The sequence below is a fragment of the Capricornis sumatraensis genome, chromosome 21 (assembly GCF_032405125.1).
Source record: "Capricornis sumatraensis isolate serow.1 chromosome 21, serow.2, whole genome shotgun sequence".
Classification (NCBI taxonomy): Eukaryota; Metazoa; Chordata; class Mammalia; order Artiodactyla; family Bovidae; genus Capricornis; species Capricornis sumatraensis.
The window spans coordinates 11,099,521-11,116,705 of NC_091089.1; positions in this window are offsets into that span (position 1 = coordinate 11,099,521).

Consider the following 17,185-nt stretch of genomic DNA (forward strand, 5'->3'; position numbering starts at 1 on the left):
AAATAGGAGCAGGAAGCAGATATGAGCACAACCAGTTTGATGATATAATTTCTTTTGTTGCTTCCATGCATGGGAGCTTCATGGTCATGATCTTGCTCTGGTGCCCAACTCATAGGCCTAATGAAAACGATTAGTATATTACTTGGGCTTGTATTAAGCATGTGGTGAACTTCTCAGTGAGACTTTGTGAAACTGTAATAAATTCATCTTTGAACAATCCTCGGGAATACTTACTTATGAGACAATGGTCCAGAGACAATACTTTCCTTTTAAATCATCAGATATATTTTACATAATTAGGATTGAACATTTAGTCATTGGGTTTTGATCAAGCTCATAGTACAAGTCAATTTGTCGCCTCTTAATTAATCACAGTGTGATGTACTTCACAGTTTGGAAGGATTTCTCAAACTCAGCACTGTTGACATTCGGACCACATAAATGTTATATGGAGATGTCTTGTGCACTGTAGGGTGTTTACCAGCATCCCTGGCTTCTGCCCATTAGTTACCAGCAGAACATCTAAACTATGATGACCAAGAATGTTTCCAAACATTGCCAAATATCCCCTAAGAGGCAAAACTCTATTGGTGGAGATTCTTTGTTCAGAGTGATGGAGCAGTGGGAGGGTGAGACTAAGACACAGCTTTCCTCTGTGAATAAGGAGCTGTCAACTGTGGGTAAAGGGATTCTCTCATTCCCAGCCTTGTTTTCCCCATGTATACAGCCAGGAAATTAGATTGGATACTCCCATTAAGCTTCTTAATCTCTTTCTCTCTCACACACAGAGACACACACCCCACCACTCTACTCACACTTTTCAAACATAGTCCCTCATGCAATCTGTGCATGTTAGGGTATCAAATGCAAAGGGAATGAAAACAAAAATGTTTAAATGTTACAGAAGACATTTTTACAGCAGGGAACCCATTTCTAATTAGTTTTACAATGTTATAATCAACTTTCTTGGTAACTGAAACTCCAGAATGACCACATATTCAAAAACTAAAGAGCTTCTCCTCGAGACATCTAAACTGATAATGCCAAGAATAATTTTTTCTTGAAAGAGTGCAATTTAACATTCAGCGAGTGAAGTGTGCTTCTGCTAAGTCGCTTCAGTTGTGTCCAATTCTGTGCGACCCCATAGACGGCAGCCCACCAGGCTCCCCGTCCCTGGGATTCTCCAGGCAAGAACACTGGAGTGGGTTGCCATTTCCTTCTCCAATGCATGAAAGTGAAAACTGAGTGAAGTCACTCAGTCGTGTCCGATTCTTCACAACCCCATGGACTGCAGCCCAAAGAGTAAAAAGTGTGGCAAAGCTCAGGAAAATAGGAGACCCTGAAGAATGAAGAAAAGAGACTCCACTGGTAGTGAAATACACTGAAATAATCCACTCAAAAATAAGACTTAAAGTAAAGAGCCTGTGGTATCTAGAGCTTGCTTTCCTGATCTCCACGCACATACCACAGTGGGAAACCTCCTGAATCAGGCTCACAAAGTCCTTGTCCGGGGGTCCCTTCAGGGGCCAGGTCTGCTGGGTAAACAAATGTCCCCTCCACAGCAACCTCCACTGACACCAACACCTCACCTGCAACATGGGGAGGTAAGGATTCTTCTGAATCTGCAAAAACAGACTCCAACAGAGTCTGGCATATGCGTGTATGTGTGCATGCTAAGTCGCTTCAGTCGTGTCCAACTCTTAGTGACCCCATGGACTGTAGCCCGCCAGCCTCCTCTGTCCATGGGATTCTCCAGGCAAGAATACTGGAGTGGGTTGCCATGCCCTTCTCCAGGGGATCTTCCCGATCCAGGGATTGAACCTGTGCCTCCTGCGACTACTTCATTGTAGGTGGATTGTTTACTGCTGAGCCACTGAGGATGCCCCCGGTATATAGCATACACTCAATTAAATGGCAGGTATAAAAATAACAGTAACATCATCATCACCATCATCATATAGATTTGACTATATAGCAAACATGAAAGAAGTGAATAATATTCTTTTTATTCTAAGCACTTTAAAGGAGTAAATGTCTCTCAAGATTTTATTTAATTCTGGCAAAGCACTATTGCAAAATTCAAATCTTTTTTTATTTTCAGCTATTGTAAATTAGAGTGTTACAGTGGCAACTCTAAACTGCCAGAGGGGAATTAACCTCTGATAAAGATCAAGCATGACTGAGAATATTAAACTCTAACACAGAAGCAAAAGATAAACAAAAACATTGGTTTAACTTAAGTAAAAATGAACTATGCAGAACCACTAGCTAATTAAATAAAGACACTGATATTGTCAATACATATATCCCATTACCCAGGCTTACTTTCTACTGACATTGCAAAACTATGGGAGAAAAAAAAAAAATAAAGAATTGAGGTTCATATTTTTAAAAATATTTTTGAAGGCAATTTTATTTTGGTATATTCCTACACAATAAGTATGCAGAGATATATATGTTAATTTTTTCATGAATTTTAAAATGTTCCAAATCAATAAAAACAGAAACAATTTGGTGATGAGTCAAATAAAAATGTATAGTTTAATCCAATCCTGGAAGTTCAAAAATAAAAATATGCTAAAATTGTGCCTATAAACATGATTAACCATCTTCCCAAGAGAATTCAGTGATGACAATGTATTTGGTAGGATAGTATAAGAACAGGACTATAATTGTTTCTTCAAGCAGAAATTGCATTGTTACTGGTTCAGATTGGAAAATTCAGACCAGAAAATTTATCTTTCTGGTTACACAACAGAAAATTAACAAAAGATAACTGTAATAAAGAAAGTTTGTGTTTTTATAATCTTTTGTTTATTTTTTTAATAAACACTCAGAATACTTCAAGGACTATTCTATTTATAATATCTCTTAGATCTCAAAATTAAAATTAATTAAAATAATTTTAGTGATAATCTATATTATCACTTTACCTGAAATAATATACAAGGCTTGGCAATAAGTGTTGTTATAAAAATCCTTTAAAATACCCATACTGGATACTTTTGCCTTCTATTTATTGTGCAAATCTTTATACAGGCCAAAGTCAAATGACAGTGCCAGCAATTAAAAAAAATAACGATTATATTTTAGTATTTTCACAGATTATATTCAGAATTAACCCAAGAAATTATTTTTCACACTGGCTTTCAAAATGTTTTTAATGTAGTAGAAGCCTTTCTTTTAAGAATAAAAAATACAGTAATATTACACAGAAGTCTTGTATGTCAAAAGTGGAACTTCTTCCATTAATGCTTGGAGGAAGGCTTGGATACCTGCCCACTTGGAAAGTCTTATCATATCTAATTTCCTTCAACAATGGCCCTTGGAGATCATCCACAGACTCCCCAGACTCTAAGGAGCACTTTGGAAAATAACTAATATAGTAAAGTCATTATTTTACAGATAAAGAATCTTGACTTCAGCAAAGAAAAATTACATGTCCAGATTTTTTTGTCCACCCACTCAGCCTTCTCATATTAATTTCTTGAGTACTTAAATATGTTTTGGTCAAAAACATTTACTTCATGATTAATGGATACTTCTTTTTAGAGATTAGAAAATACAAATAAGCATAAATAAGACTATTATCCCTGACCTCCATGATCAAATAAGTAATGAAGACATCTTGTTATGTACCATTCCTGATATCATTAATTAATCACAACAGATGACCAATAGATAATTTGTATTTCCTTTATCATGGTGGTGTTGCCCTTTCTACCTAACTTTTATTGATATGGTAGAGTTTCTCTTTGATTCTTGGTAAAGCATGTGTCTTAGCAAGGTCATCAATGTACTAACTACTTCTCCCTCATCTGATGTGATTAGCATAAAGTCATTTTTCTGACACAGGTCTAGGCCTCTTCAGAACATATTATGACAGAGAGTAGGTGAATTAACACAGATCTACAGCAAAATTGTCCATTTCAAGAGAATACAAAATGTTTCTGTCTCAAATAACATCAGTAAAATGGTAGGTTAAGCAATTTTTGAAGTTAAAAAAAACCACTGACAACATGTTAAAATTATCAGAATCCACCTACTCTGGAAGATAGGCAAAACTTTATGGTAACCAAGCAAATAATTAACCAGGAGAATGTCCACTGAAACAGAGTAGGAGATCTTTGTGGCACCAATCAATACCTTTACTCCTTATGGAAATTTGTAAAGAAAAGAAAACTAAACCCAAAGCTAGCAGAAAGAATATAAGAAAGATTAGATCAGAGATAAACAGTATAAAGAATAAGCAAACATAGAGCATGAACAAAAGTCTGTTCTTTAAAAGGTCAACATAATTGATGACCTTTAGTCAGATTAATGAGAGAGAGACATAAAAGAATAGAATCATATTAATGTGATAGACATAAAAAGTGGAGACATTTCTACCAAACAAACAAATTTTAAAAGGATTGTAAGAAAGTCCTATGAACAATAATACATCAACAAATTATATAGCCTAAATGATATCTACAGATTCCTACAAATTCACAAACTACCAAAACTAAGGAAACAAGAGAATATCTCACAGATCTATAATAAATAAAAAACAATGAATCATCAAAGACCTCCAGACAAAATAAAGCCCAGGACCAGAAGATGGATTCTAAAAAAACATTGAAAGAAGAATTAATACCAATCCTTCTCAAGCCCTTCAAAAAATAAAGAGGTAACACTGCCTAACTGATTCAAGAAAGCATTACCCTAAATACCAAAGCCAAACAAAGACATCACAATAAAATGCAGCACAATGTCCTTTATAAGTATGAATTAAAAATTTCTGAATAAAATTCTAAAAATTAGAATTTAATGGATATTAAAAAGATTGTATACCATAAGCAAGTGAGATATAATCTAGGAATACAAAGAAATTTCAACATATGGAAATCAATCAATGTAATACACCACTAATAATAGAAGGAAGGTAAAAAGTACATATGATCATGTCAATAGATGCCAGAAAAAGCAGTTTGCAAAATCCAAGTCTTTTATGATAGAAACACTCAGTAAACTAGGAATAGAAGGGAATATCTTCAACATGATAAACAGAATATATGAAAAGCCCATACCTAACATAAAGCTCAATCATGAAACACTGAAAGTTTTCTCTCTACTATCTATCTAATATAATGAGAAAGAATGAGCACTTTCATCGCTTCTGTTCAATATTGTGCTGGAAGTCCTAGCCAGAGTAGTTAGGCAAGAAAACTAAACTGAAAGGCATCAAAATTGGATATAAACTATATCTCTATTCATAGGTGAAGTGGTCTTTGGAAAACAATCTGATAGTCCCTCAGAATTTTGAACACAGAATTTCCATATGACCCAACAATTACATTACTAGGTATATCTGCAACTGAAATAAAATCCTTAGTCAGTCCAGTTCAGTCCAGTCACTCAGTCAAGTCCGACTCTTTGTGACCCCATGGACTGCAGCACACCAGGCTTCCTTGTCCATCACCAACTCCTGGAGCCTGCTCAAACTCATGTCCACTGAGTCAGAGATGCCATCCAACCATTTCATCCTCTGTCATCTCCTTCTCCTTCCACCTTCAATCTTTCCCAGCATCAGGGTCTTTTCCAACGAGTCAGTTCTTTGCATCAGGTGGCCAAATTATTGGAGCTTCAGCATCAGTCCTTAAAATGAATGTTCAGGACTGATTTCTTTTAGGATTGACTGGATCTCCATGCAGTCCAAGGGACTCGCAAGAGTCTTTTCCAACACCACAGTTCAAAAGCATCAAATCTGTGGTGCTCAGCTTTCTTTATAGTCCAACTCTCACATCCATACATAACTAGTGGAAAAACCATAACTTTGACTAGACAGAACTTTGTCAGCAAAGTAATGTCTCTGCTTTTTTAAAGCTGTCTAGGTTGGTCATAGTTTTTCTTCCAAGGAGCAAGAGTCTTTTAATTTTTTGGCTGCAGTCACCATCTGCAGTGATTTTGGAGCCCAAGAAAATAAAGTCTCTCATTGTTTCCATTCTTTCCCAGCCACACAAAAACTTGTACTCAAATGTTCATATCAGCATTATATATAATAGCCAAAAATATTTTTAAAATGTTCATTGACTGATAAATGTATAAACAAAATTTGGTATACCTATTTGTTGGAATATCACTTAGCAAAGAAAAATAATGAAGAGCTGGTACCTGCTATAACACTGAGGAAGCCTGAAAAAATTATGTCAAGTAAAAAGGCAGAAGCAGACATGTTGCATGACTGCATTTCTATGAAGTGTCCAGAATTGGAAAATACATAGAAAGTAGACTATACTTTGCACACAGGTGAGGTTGGAGGGAAATGAAGACTAACTGGTAAAAGGAGCAAAATTTTTTTCTTTCCTTCATCTTAGGTGATAAAAACATTTTAAAACTGATCATGTTGATGGGTGCACAACTGTGAATCAACTAAAGCCACTGAATTATACATTTTAACTGAGTGAACTATACAGAACATGAATTATATCTCAACAAAGCTGTTGTATTAAAAAAGAAAATCAGTTCATTTTCTTTTTTATAAAAAGCAGCAAGTTTGCCTAAGTTATCAGAGCTCCTTATCATCAATAGCAAGACTCTGTAGAATTACTAATATAACTCATCCGTATAGCTGGCTCCATTTTTATTGCTTTTCTCCTTCCCTTACTGCGTGATTGTTTCTCTACATTAGTCATCTGCAAGCATTTTGATTATGCAATCACCAACAAGTCAAATTCAATGTGAATCCACAATATATGAACTCATCTATAAAATATGGATTTCTACCACTGTGGCAATATATGATGTGTATTATCAGACTACTATGAAAACACAGATTTAAGAAAAAATAAAATTTTAAAATGTAAATAACTATTATTCTGTCCTTACTTTCCAGTCACCTTAAGCAATCTACTGACATAGTATGTGGAAAAAAATATAATTTCCAAGATGTGCTGCTAGCAGGTTTGCCATTGTCACGCTGTTATAATTCTTTTGTGATGAAAACTATACTTTTCATAATTTCTTGTTACACTGCAGACTCACACACCTCTATAAAGACACAAACACATGTGTGTACATAAAACTTTCCTACCAGAGTAAAGTGTTGGCATTTGTGTTCTTTGTTTACCAAGCTACTCAGGGATGAGGGCAAGGTATGTGGAAACAACTTCTGTCACTATCATAGAAACACACTCAAGAGTGACTGCCCAGTTCTCTGGATGCTTCAGTCAGTTCAGTTGGTCAGCTGTGTCCAACTCTTTGTGACCCCATGGACTGCAGCATGCCAGGCTTCCCTGTTCATCACTAACTCCTGGAGCTTGCTCAAACTCATGTCCATTGAGTCATTGATACCATCCAATCGTCTCATCCTCTGTCGTCCCCTTCTCCTCCCACCCTCAATTTCCCAGTATCAGGGTCTTTTCAAATGAGTCAGTTCTTCGCATCCAGTGGCCAGAGTATTGGAGTTTCAACTTCAGCATCAAGTCTTCCAATGAATATTCAAGACTGATTTCCTTTAGGATGGACTGGTTGGATCTCCCTGCAGTCCAAGGGACTCTCAAGAGTCTTCTCCAACACCACAGTTCAAAAGCATCAACTTCTTGGCACTCAGCCCTTTTTATAGTTCAACTCTCACATCCATACATGACTACTGGGAAAAAAACATAACTTTGACTAGACGGACCTTTGTTGGCAAAGTAATGGCTCTGCTTTTTAATACGCTGTCTAGGTTGGTCATAGTTTTTCTTCCAAGGAGCAAGCATCTTTTAATTTCACGGCTGTAGTCACCATCTGCAGTGATTTTGGAGCTCAAGAAAATAAAGTCTGTCACAGTTTCTTTTGTTTTGCCATCTATTTGCCATGAAATGATGGAACCGGATGCCATGATCTTAGTTTTCTGAATGTTGAGCTTTAAGCATCTCTGGATGCTTAGTATGTCGCTAAACAGGAACATGAAAAGCATCCTCGTTTTATTATTCAGAATAACCCCTATCAAAATTTAAGATAAGTCAGATGCTGAAGATCAGTTTTTCACATACACACAATATCTACCTTATAAAACTGTCTTCGATTCTTCAAAATTCCAGCACAACATTTTCTCAGTTTCTGTTTTGTTCTGGTGTTTCCTTGAGTTTTCTCCTTTTTCTTCTTTGCAATGATAAATTTGCAAAGGCTGCATTGAAGGCCAGAACTAGAAAGTGTTTTGACCAGAAGTCTAAACTATTTCTTTACAGTTACACTCCTCTGACTCTGAATTCCTTGAGAGCAGTTCCCATGCCTTGCTTATCCTTTATCTCCAATTTCCAGTACACTGCTTGAAAAGGACTAGGTTTTCAATAAAACAGTACAAATGAGTATATGATTTACTTCTTCAGTTATGCATTAGGGATTTGATCGGTTTTTACATATAAACACACTTAAGTAAATGACTTCGGAAAAAAGTTATTCAAATCAATCACTGTGACTTGGTCTTTTTTTGTTTGCTGTTTGTTTTGTATTTTTTCCTGAAGGATTTGGTCTGATAATATCCTCAGTCCTATTCATCTCTGACGTTTGATGAGGTAGTAAACTAAAACTGAGTAAGTCTCACACCAAATGATAGCAGCTACCCACTTACAAATCCAAGATTGTCAGAGGTAAAAGAAGTCATTCTTGGATATTCAATTCATACAAAATGCAATATGAACTCCAAAAGAGTATATTGGTTGATGAAAAGGAAATGGCAAAACTTAGATAAAGCTAAATGATGTTATATGTGGAATATTAATCAATTGCTTTGGCAAATAAAAATTTCTGGACTCAGGAATTGGTAACGTTTGCCATTAACTAAAGGACAGTTACACATATGGAGAGGAGAAATGTTGCTTAAAATTCTCAAGTACGTCAAACTGTAATTAAGTTGTTTTTCTACTGTTAGAATATAGCTGCAAATATCGTGAATTGTATCTCTCCCTTTCTTGCCAGAAGGGGTTGCCTCCCTTGTTAAACATGTGCGTCAGTCGTTTAATTACAATAAGACCCTCACACAAGCCCTATCATTTCTAGTTTCTAATCTAGTACCCTTAACATGCCAGCAAATGATAATTTATGAATATGAATTTTTCTTTAAAATAGTAAAGAAAATTTTCCATTGAGTTCAGAACAATATGCTTGTCAACCCTGAAGCTTTCTTTGTCTCTAGAGATTCAAACAATCGGATTAACCATGTTTGATGTATTTAGGAAACTGTTCTTAGCTTTTCTTTGTTTTTTACTTCCAGGCAAGAAACTCATTTTAACCTGCTTACTTTAAATTTCAGTATACCATGAAATAGTGCTCTCTGGCAGCATGGAGATCTAAATATCCCCTGAAGACTACTAATGATAAGATTTTAGATAGCTGGTATTATGCTGGGAAAGACTGAAGGCAGGAAGAGAAGGGGACAACAGAGGGTGAGATGGTTGGATGGCATCACTGACTCAATGGACAGGAGTTTGCGCAAGCTCCAGGAGGTGGTAAAGGACAGGGAAGCCTGGTATGCTGCAGTCCATGCTGTCACAAAGAGCTGGACACAACCAAGCCAATGAACAACAGTAAAAAGCAACACTGTTTCTCTGGGCTGCAGAATTCAGAAATACAAACAAAGCTAGTGGAGGTGATAGAATTCCAGTTGAACTGTTTCAAATCCTGAAAGATGATGCTGTGAAAGTGCTGCACTCAATATGCCAGGAAATTTGGAAAACTCAGCAGTGGCCACAGGACTGGAAAAGGTCAGTTTTCATTCCAATCCCAAAGAAAGGCAATGCCAAAGAATGCTCAAACTACCACACAATTGCACTCATCTCACATGCTAGTAAAGTAATGCTCAAAATTCTCCAAGCCAGGCTTCAGCAATACATGAACCGTGAACTCCCTGATGTTCAAGCTGGTTTTAGAAAAGGCAGAGGAACCAGAGATCAAATTGCCAACATCCTCTGGATCATGGAAAAAGCAAGAGAGTTCCAGAAAAACATCTATTTCTGCTTTGTTGACTATACCAAAGCCTTTGACTGTGTGGATCACAATAAACTGTGGAAAATTCTGAAAGAGATGGGAAAACCAGACCACCTAACCTGCCTCTTGAGAAATCTGTATGCAGGTCAGGAAGCAACAGTTAGAACTGGACATGGAACAACAGACTGGTTCCAAATAGGAGAAGGAGTACATCAAGGCTGTATATTGTGACTCTGCTTATTTAACTTATATGCAGAGTATATCATGAGAAATGCTGGACTGGAAGAAACACAAGCCAGAATCAAGATTGCTGGGAGAAATATCAATAACCTCAGATATGCAGATGACACCACCCTTATGGCAGAAAGTGAAGAGGAACTAAAAAGCCTCTTGATGAAAGTGAAAGAGGAAAGCAAAAAAAGTTGGTTTAAAGCTCAACATTCAGAAAATGAAGATCATGGCATCCAGTCCCATCACTCCATGGGAGATAGATGGGGAAACAGTGGGAAGTGTCAGACTTTATTTTTTGGGGCTCCAAAATCACTGCAGATGGTGACTTCAGCCATGAAATTAAAAGACGCTTACTTCTTGGAAGAAAAGTTATGAGCAACCTAGATAGTATATTCAAAAGCAGAGATATTACTTTGCCGACCAAGGTCTGTCTGGTCAAGGCTATGGTTTTTCCTGTGGTCATGTATGGATGTGAGAATTGCACTGTGAAGAAGGCTGAGCGCTGAAGAATTGATGCTTTTGAACTGTGGTGTTGAAGAAGACTCTTGAGAGTCCCTTGGACTGCAAGGAGATCCAACCAGTCCATTTCTGAAGGAGATCAGCCCTGGGATTTCTTTGGAAGGAATGATGCTAGAGCTGAAGCTCCAGTACTTGGCCACCTCATGCAAAGAGTTGACTCATTGGAAAAGACTCTGATGCTGGGAAAGATTGGGGGCAGGAGGAGAAGGGGACGACAGAGGATGAGATGGCTGGATGGCATCACGGACTCGATGAACGTGAGTCTGAGTGAACTCCGGGAGTTTAGTGATGGACAGGGAGGCCTGGTGTGCTGTGATTCATGGGGTCACAAAGAGTCAGACACGACTGAGCGACTGAACTGAACTGAACTGAACTGAAGTCAAATGAGACGTGAAAGTTAGAAATCAAGGAATAAAATGGTAATGTCAGCTTTTAATGTGAAATTATCTTCCAAAAACCAGTAAACTTGAGCCTAGAACTTGTCAAGGTGGGGGTCCATTAGCATAGACAGTCACATGGAGCTGGAACTCCACACAGCTATCACTTCAGCACAAAAGTAAATGATCAACTAGCTGGCTGTGCAGGATGTAAACATTCAATTAATCTCTGCATCTCTTGAGCTTGTGTTAAATGTTAGAGGTGGAAATAACCCCGGAACATCTGGAAGCAGAACTGGACCTCTATGAGTTTACTGTGAGCCTTCCCATGACCTGCTTAGTCTAAAATTTCTCAGCAAATCTATGTTAAAATGATTCTGACTTGAATATACTTCTAGGGCCTCAAACAGCTCTCACAGACAAAGTTTGAAGGAAAATGACCTGCACACACACACGTGTGTACAGACAGCACAGTGCATAAAGGTACATGATGTGATGTGTGAAACCAGGAAAGAAAACTGAAGTATAATAAAAACTACAAAGGCTTCTGTCATAGAATGACTGAGACAGACACAAAACAAGTATGTTCAAAGTGTGTGTCAATATCTTAAAAATTCAAGCAAAATCAAGCTATGAAAGTTGTCCACATAGTTTTAAAATAAAAAGACATTCTAAGTGCAAAACTAAATGACTGAATATTTAAAACTTCATTGGAAGTGATTAAACAGCAGATTAGACTCAGCTGAGGTGACAATTAGTGAATTTGAAAATAGAATCAAAAGAAAAATCTAGAATACACCCCAGAAATAAAAGATATGGATAATATGAAAGAGAGGTTACAAAATCTACATGATAATTAGGGGACATAGAACATACATCTAATCCTAATTCCAAAAAGAGAACACAGGGAGAATGGAGGAAATAAATAATCACAAATACATTACCAGAGAGTTAGAGTATCATTCTGTGATTAATAATAATGAATGATAATTAATAATGAATCCAGGAAATTGCTATCAATGACTGTCAACATCACAACATCACACAGAGAGCCATTTAGTTGTAACACATCTCCTCATGGAAATACCCAACACCTTTTGTATAGAAGTTTTGGGCACTTCATGATGAAAAAAGAAAACCTAAATCAAATCAAACCTTTAAATCAACCAATGAGTTTATAAGAAATACAGGGAAGAGAAGACAATGAAATTCTATACATGGTGACATCCATAAATACATTTTCAAGGGAAAAAGAGAGAACAGAGATATATAGATTAAAAGAGACATAAAATACATGTCAACCCAATGTAACACATGAATGTTATTTAAATTTAATTCTAGAGGATGAACATAAAAAATGAGTTTACATATAATAAAGGGAACATGACACTTCTAGCAAAATTAAAGATATCTTTTATCTTTTCATACAGCAGCAATGCCCCTTTTATAAATATATACCAAAGGTAAACTAATAAAAATACAAAAAGATATATACCCAATGCCATTAATTATAAGAATGATTTTAAAAGCATTGATTGGAAATAGCACAGATATGTGTCATATTTGAATGCTAAGTAGTAGCATATTAACACAATAAAGTACTGTCCAGTTATAAAAAGCAATGAAAGGATATTTCTATAGATGACTATAAAGTGATACCTAGAATATAGTGCCTCTATAAAAGACAAAATGAAAACCAGAAAAGAAAATATTGTATGCTACAAATTACCTAGGAAGGGCATGAATATATACATATAATTTTTATAATATATGTATATATTATACATTAAAAATAAAGTAGACTATTTAAGTGACAAAATATGAGTAGTATTGCTTAAAAGCGAAAGTGAAAGTCACTCATGTCCAACTCTCTGCGACCCCATGAACCATAGTCCATGGAATTCTCTAGGCCGGAATGCTGGAGTGGGTGGCCTTTCCCTTCTCCAGGGAATCTTTCCAACCCAGGGATCGAACCTAGGTCTCCTGCCTTGCAGGCAGATTCTTTACCAGCTGAACCACAAGAGAAATCCTATATGCATATATTATATATTAAAAATAAAGTAGGTTATTTAGGTGACAATATATGAGTAGTATTGCTTGTATAGTCAAATATATTAGAAATGAAAGGATAAATGAGGTTTTAAAAATGACAACTATTGGGGTTCTTGGATGAAGAAAATAGAATTTAAAGTTGTTTTGCATAGTCTTTGGTTAGTAGGTTCAATTTTGGGAACATGTTACAATAAATGAAAAAGTAATCAATCTCTAAACTCCAAAGTAAAATGGAACACATGAATGAACATATATATCCAGTTAGTTATAACCACAGAGTAATGAATGATTTCAAGATATTTAAATCATGATAATTTGACCCCCCCTAAAAAAAACTGCAACTATTTTAAACTATTTTCAGTTGTCAAATTCTTGATGGTAGTTAATATTGTTATTCTGAGACTGTTACATTAGTATTGTGCATAAAGTGAAAAATTATGTCATCTGTGATATGCTTATTATTATTCCAGGAATTGCAAAATGGGAAAAGAGAGATACAAATGCAAGATGGAAGAGGTTAATATAAATCCTAGTCCTGGTTGTTAGTGAATGTATCAGTGAAAATTTATTCTGTATTTTCTATAAAGTGAAAGTTGCTCAGTTGTGTCCAACTTTCTTCAACCCCATGGACTACATAGTCCACGGAATTTTCCAGGCCAGAATACTGGAGTGGGTAGCCGTTCCCTTCTCCAGGGGATCTTCCCAATCCAGGGATTGAACCTATGTCTCTTGCATTGCAGGCAGATTCTTTACCAGCTGAACCACAAGGGAAGCCCATGTTTTATATAAATATATATAATTATTATGTGTGCTGTGCTTAGTCGCTCAGTCATGTCCAACTCTTTGTGACCCCATGGACTGTAGCCTGCCGGGCTCCTCTGTCCTGAGGATTCTCCAGGCAAGAATCCTGGAGTGGGTTGCCATGCCCTTCTCACATAATTATTATACAAAACTATATATAAAAGTACTTATAGAAATATATAGTTCTAGCCTAGCTTTGTTAAATAAAAGGACCAGAAGTAATGACAACCCTAGTAGCAAAGATTGCTCCAAAAACATAAATAGCCTTCAAATACATTTTCCCACTCAAGGGAACAAGAATTGTTAAAATGGAACAACTTAACCATCAATAAAAATATTATGACTTCAATATTGCCTATTGAAGAATGGTAATGAACTACCCTGTCTAATTTTAAATTTTGTGTTTTAATATTTCTTCTTTTATCAGATTTTAAAATGAGTAATATTATGGTCACTTACTTTACCCCATAACAAATTATGTGCTTAGTCACTCAGTCGTGTTCGACTCTTTACAACCTCATGAACTGTAGCCCGCCAGGCTCCTTTGTCCATGGGGATTCTCCAGGCAAGAATATTAGAGTTGGTAGCCATGCCCTCTTCCAGGGGTTTTTCCCAACTCAAGGATCAAACCCAGGTCTCCCACATTGCAGGTAGATTCTTTATCATCTGAGCCACCAAGGAAGCCCTTAACAAATAATAGTGATCATTTAAAGAAAAGGTGTGCATTTTGACAAACATGTTTTTCTCTTAAGTACAAGCAAAATTTCAGTCATGGACAATACAAATCACATCAAAGATGCTTATATTTCAGGCAACTATCTTTAAAATGAATGTTTTTACACTTCGCAGAATCTTCACCCTTAATGACAGCCAGTGAAGAATATGCTTTATATTTTTATATATTTGAAAAGTGTATTTTTACTAGAGAAAATTGTATTCAATTTTAAGAAATAAAATTATTCTAAGGAAATCAGCTTAAAAACAATCATACTTCAGTATTAATTTACTATTAAGATAAATTTATATTAGGCTATTATGCAACAGAGCTTCAGTTATTTAACTTCTTAAAAATTCCAGTAGGTATGTTTAAATTAAAACTTTTTGGAAAAAATAAGATATAGAAGATTAACTTTAAAAATATTTATTTTGGGTAGATTTGTACCTGCTTCTACTGCACATGAAGTAAATGTTCTGGATCCTGCAGGACGTATCAAGTTAACCTTCCCTTTCTCCCCAGCTCCCTTCCAGGGTCACTAGCACTTCAAGCTCCCTCATTCTTAGCATGTTTAGAGTACAAATTAATTACAGCTGTAGACATCCTCTTATCCTGAAAACAATGATCAGGTTTAACACTTAAGGGACACACAATCTGATTCCATTGTCTTGGCTTTTTTTTTAGTTATGAAGATATTACTTCCAAGAATGAAAGAGTGTTTCATTACGAAAGTAGAGAGTATTAGTCCCTCAGTCTTGTCCAACACTTTGTGACCCCTTGGACTGTAGCCTGCCAGGCTCCTCTATCCATGGAATTCTCCAGGCAAGCATACTGGAGTGGGTTGCCATCCCCTTCTTCAGGGGATCTTCCCAACCCAGGGATTGAACCTGGGCCTACCTGCATTGCAGGCATATTCTTTGCCATCTGTGCCACCAGGGGAACACTTCAAGAATGAAAACACACTCTATTACTTTGGAAGAAGTTCTCACAGCTAATGAAACATCTTTAAGTGTATGTTGATGTTAACTCAATCCTTTCCTTCACTTGATAATTCTCTTTTAGAGTCCATCTTTCATGGTCCCTGTCCCCGGAATCAAAATTCTGTAACATTCATTTGCCCTTTCTTCACTTATCAGAGAGCTTTCACTCCCTTTTCCAGACTCATGCTAATTATTTTTTTTCTCACTCTTTCTCCCTTAAATAAAATTTTCATGTATTTTATATTCTTTCTTCCAGAAATTTTTTCTGTTAAACTATTAATGCTCTGGCAATCTGCACTAGCTGGCTCTCCCAAAGAAAATAATAAGCGTATTCTTTTAATTGGTCTGTTTAGAGTGATCAAGAAAAAACTGGCTCCAGTGTTAACATTCCTTCTTTCCTTGGATTGGACACATTATTTCCAAATCTCTATTTCCAAATAAACCCAAAATTAATATTTTGATTATTCCAATCATTTATCAAGAGACAGTATATCTCAACGAATAATAAATGACTTGTTAAATAGTTCAGCTTTGTATTACAGAATTAAGCACAAAATTATCCAGTTTCTTAGCTGTCCAGATTTTGCCCAAGTCCATAAAGTACAAAGCAAAACGGAAAGTTGGCCATCACGCTTGGGGAGAGAGCCAAGCCAGACAGTTTGGGTCAAAAAAGTAAAAAATTTACCCAAAGCTTAAATATTAGAAGTTATTCACAGCTGCAGATAATTTGTATTGTATGAGTTCTAACAATATGGTGCTGAGTGTGGCTCTCTCCTAATTATCTGGTTTGGCTGCCTCTGCAGACCAGCTTTACAGGTTTACTTCCAATGTTCCATTTCACCTTGTGCTGGCAACACAAAGAGATTTCAGTAAAATATCAATAAATCCATTTCAGTGGACAAGTCTTCCTTCTGTTGAATGATACTAGACCATGTACAAGGCTCTGGCCAGCTGTTACTTTCATAGTAGAGCCAGCATGTTCAGATTTGGGGGTCAAGAAGTCTTGGATCTTTGGCTGACACCACGGGAAAAGAATTTGATTCTGTTCCTCATTACACTGGGTTGTGTACTTTGTTCCATTAATCTCTAACCTTGGAAATGAAACAATAGAAATTAACACAACTGCACATAATCCTAAAAGCATTACAAAACAGGAGAGACCTATTTACCTTAAGAGGCTCTGACCAGACATTTAGGAACCCAGCAACTTGGGGATTCTTATTTCCAAATGGTATGTGTGTGTTTATATGTCATCGTAACAACTCACATGTGCAGAAATGTGACTTTCTCTCTAATGAAGAAACTCAGCTTCCAAGTGACTTCAGTTTTGACCTCTACTTCCACTCATGACAGAAAGCTCTTATTAATATTTTTCCCAGTTCAAGGTAACTCAGTAAATTCCAGGTTGAAACTTTAGATTCTGTTGGTTGATATCCAAATGTGTTATGGCCACATGTCTGCACAGCTCCAAAGCTCATGCTCCCTGGACATCACCCCGCCTCATTCCACAGAGCAAGTGGTCCCATCGGCCCCTGTTTTACAGGCTGGCCCCATGAAAC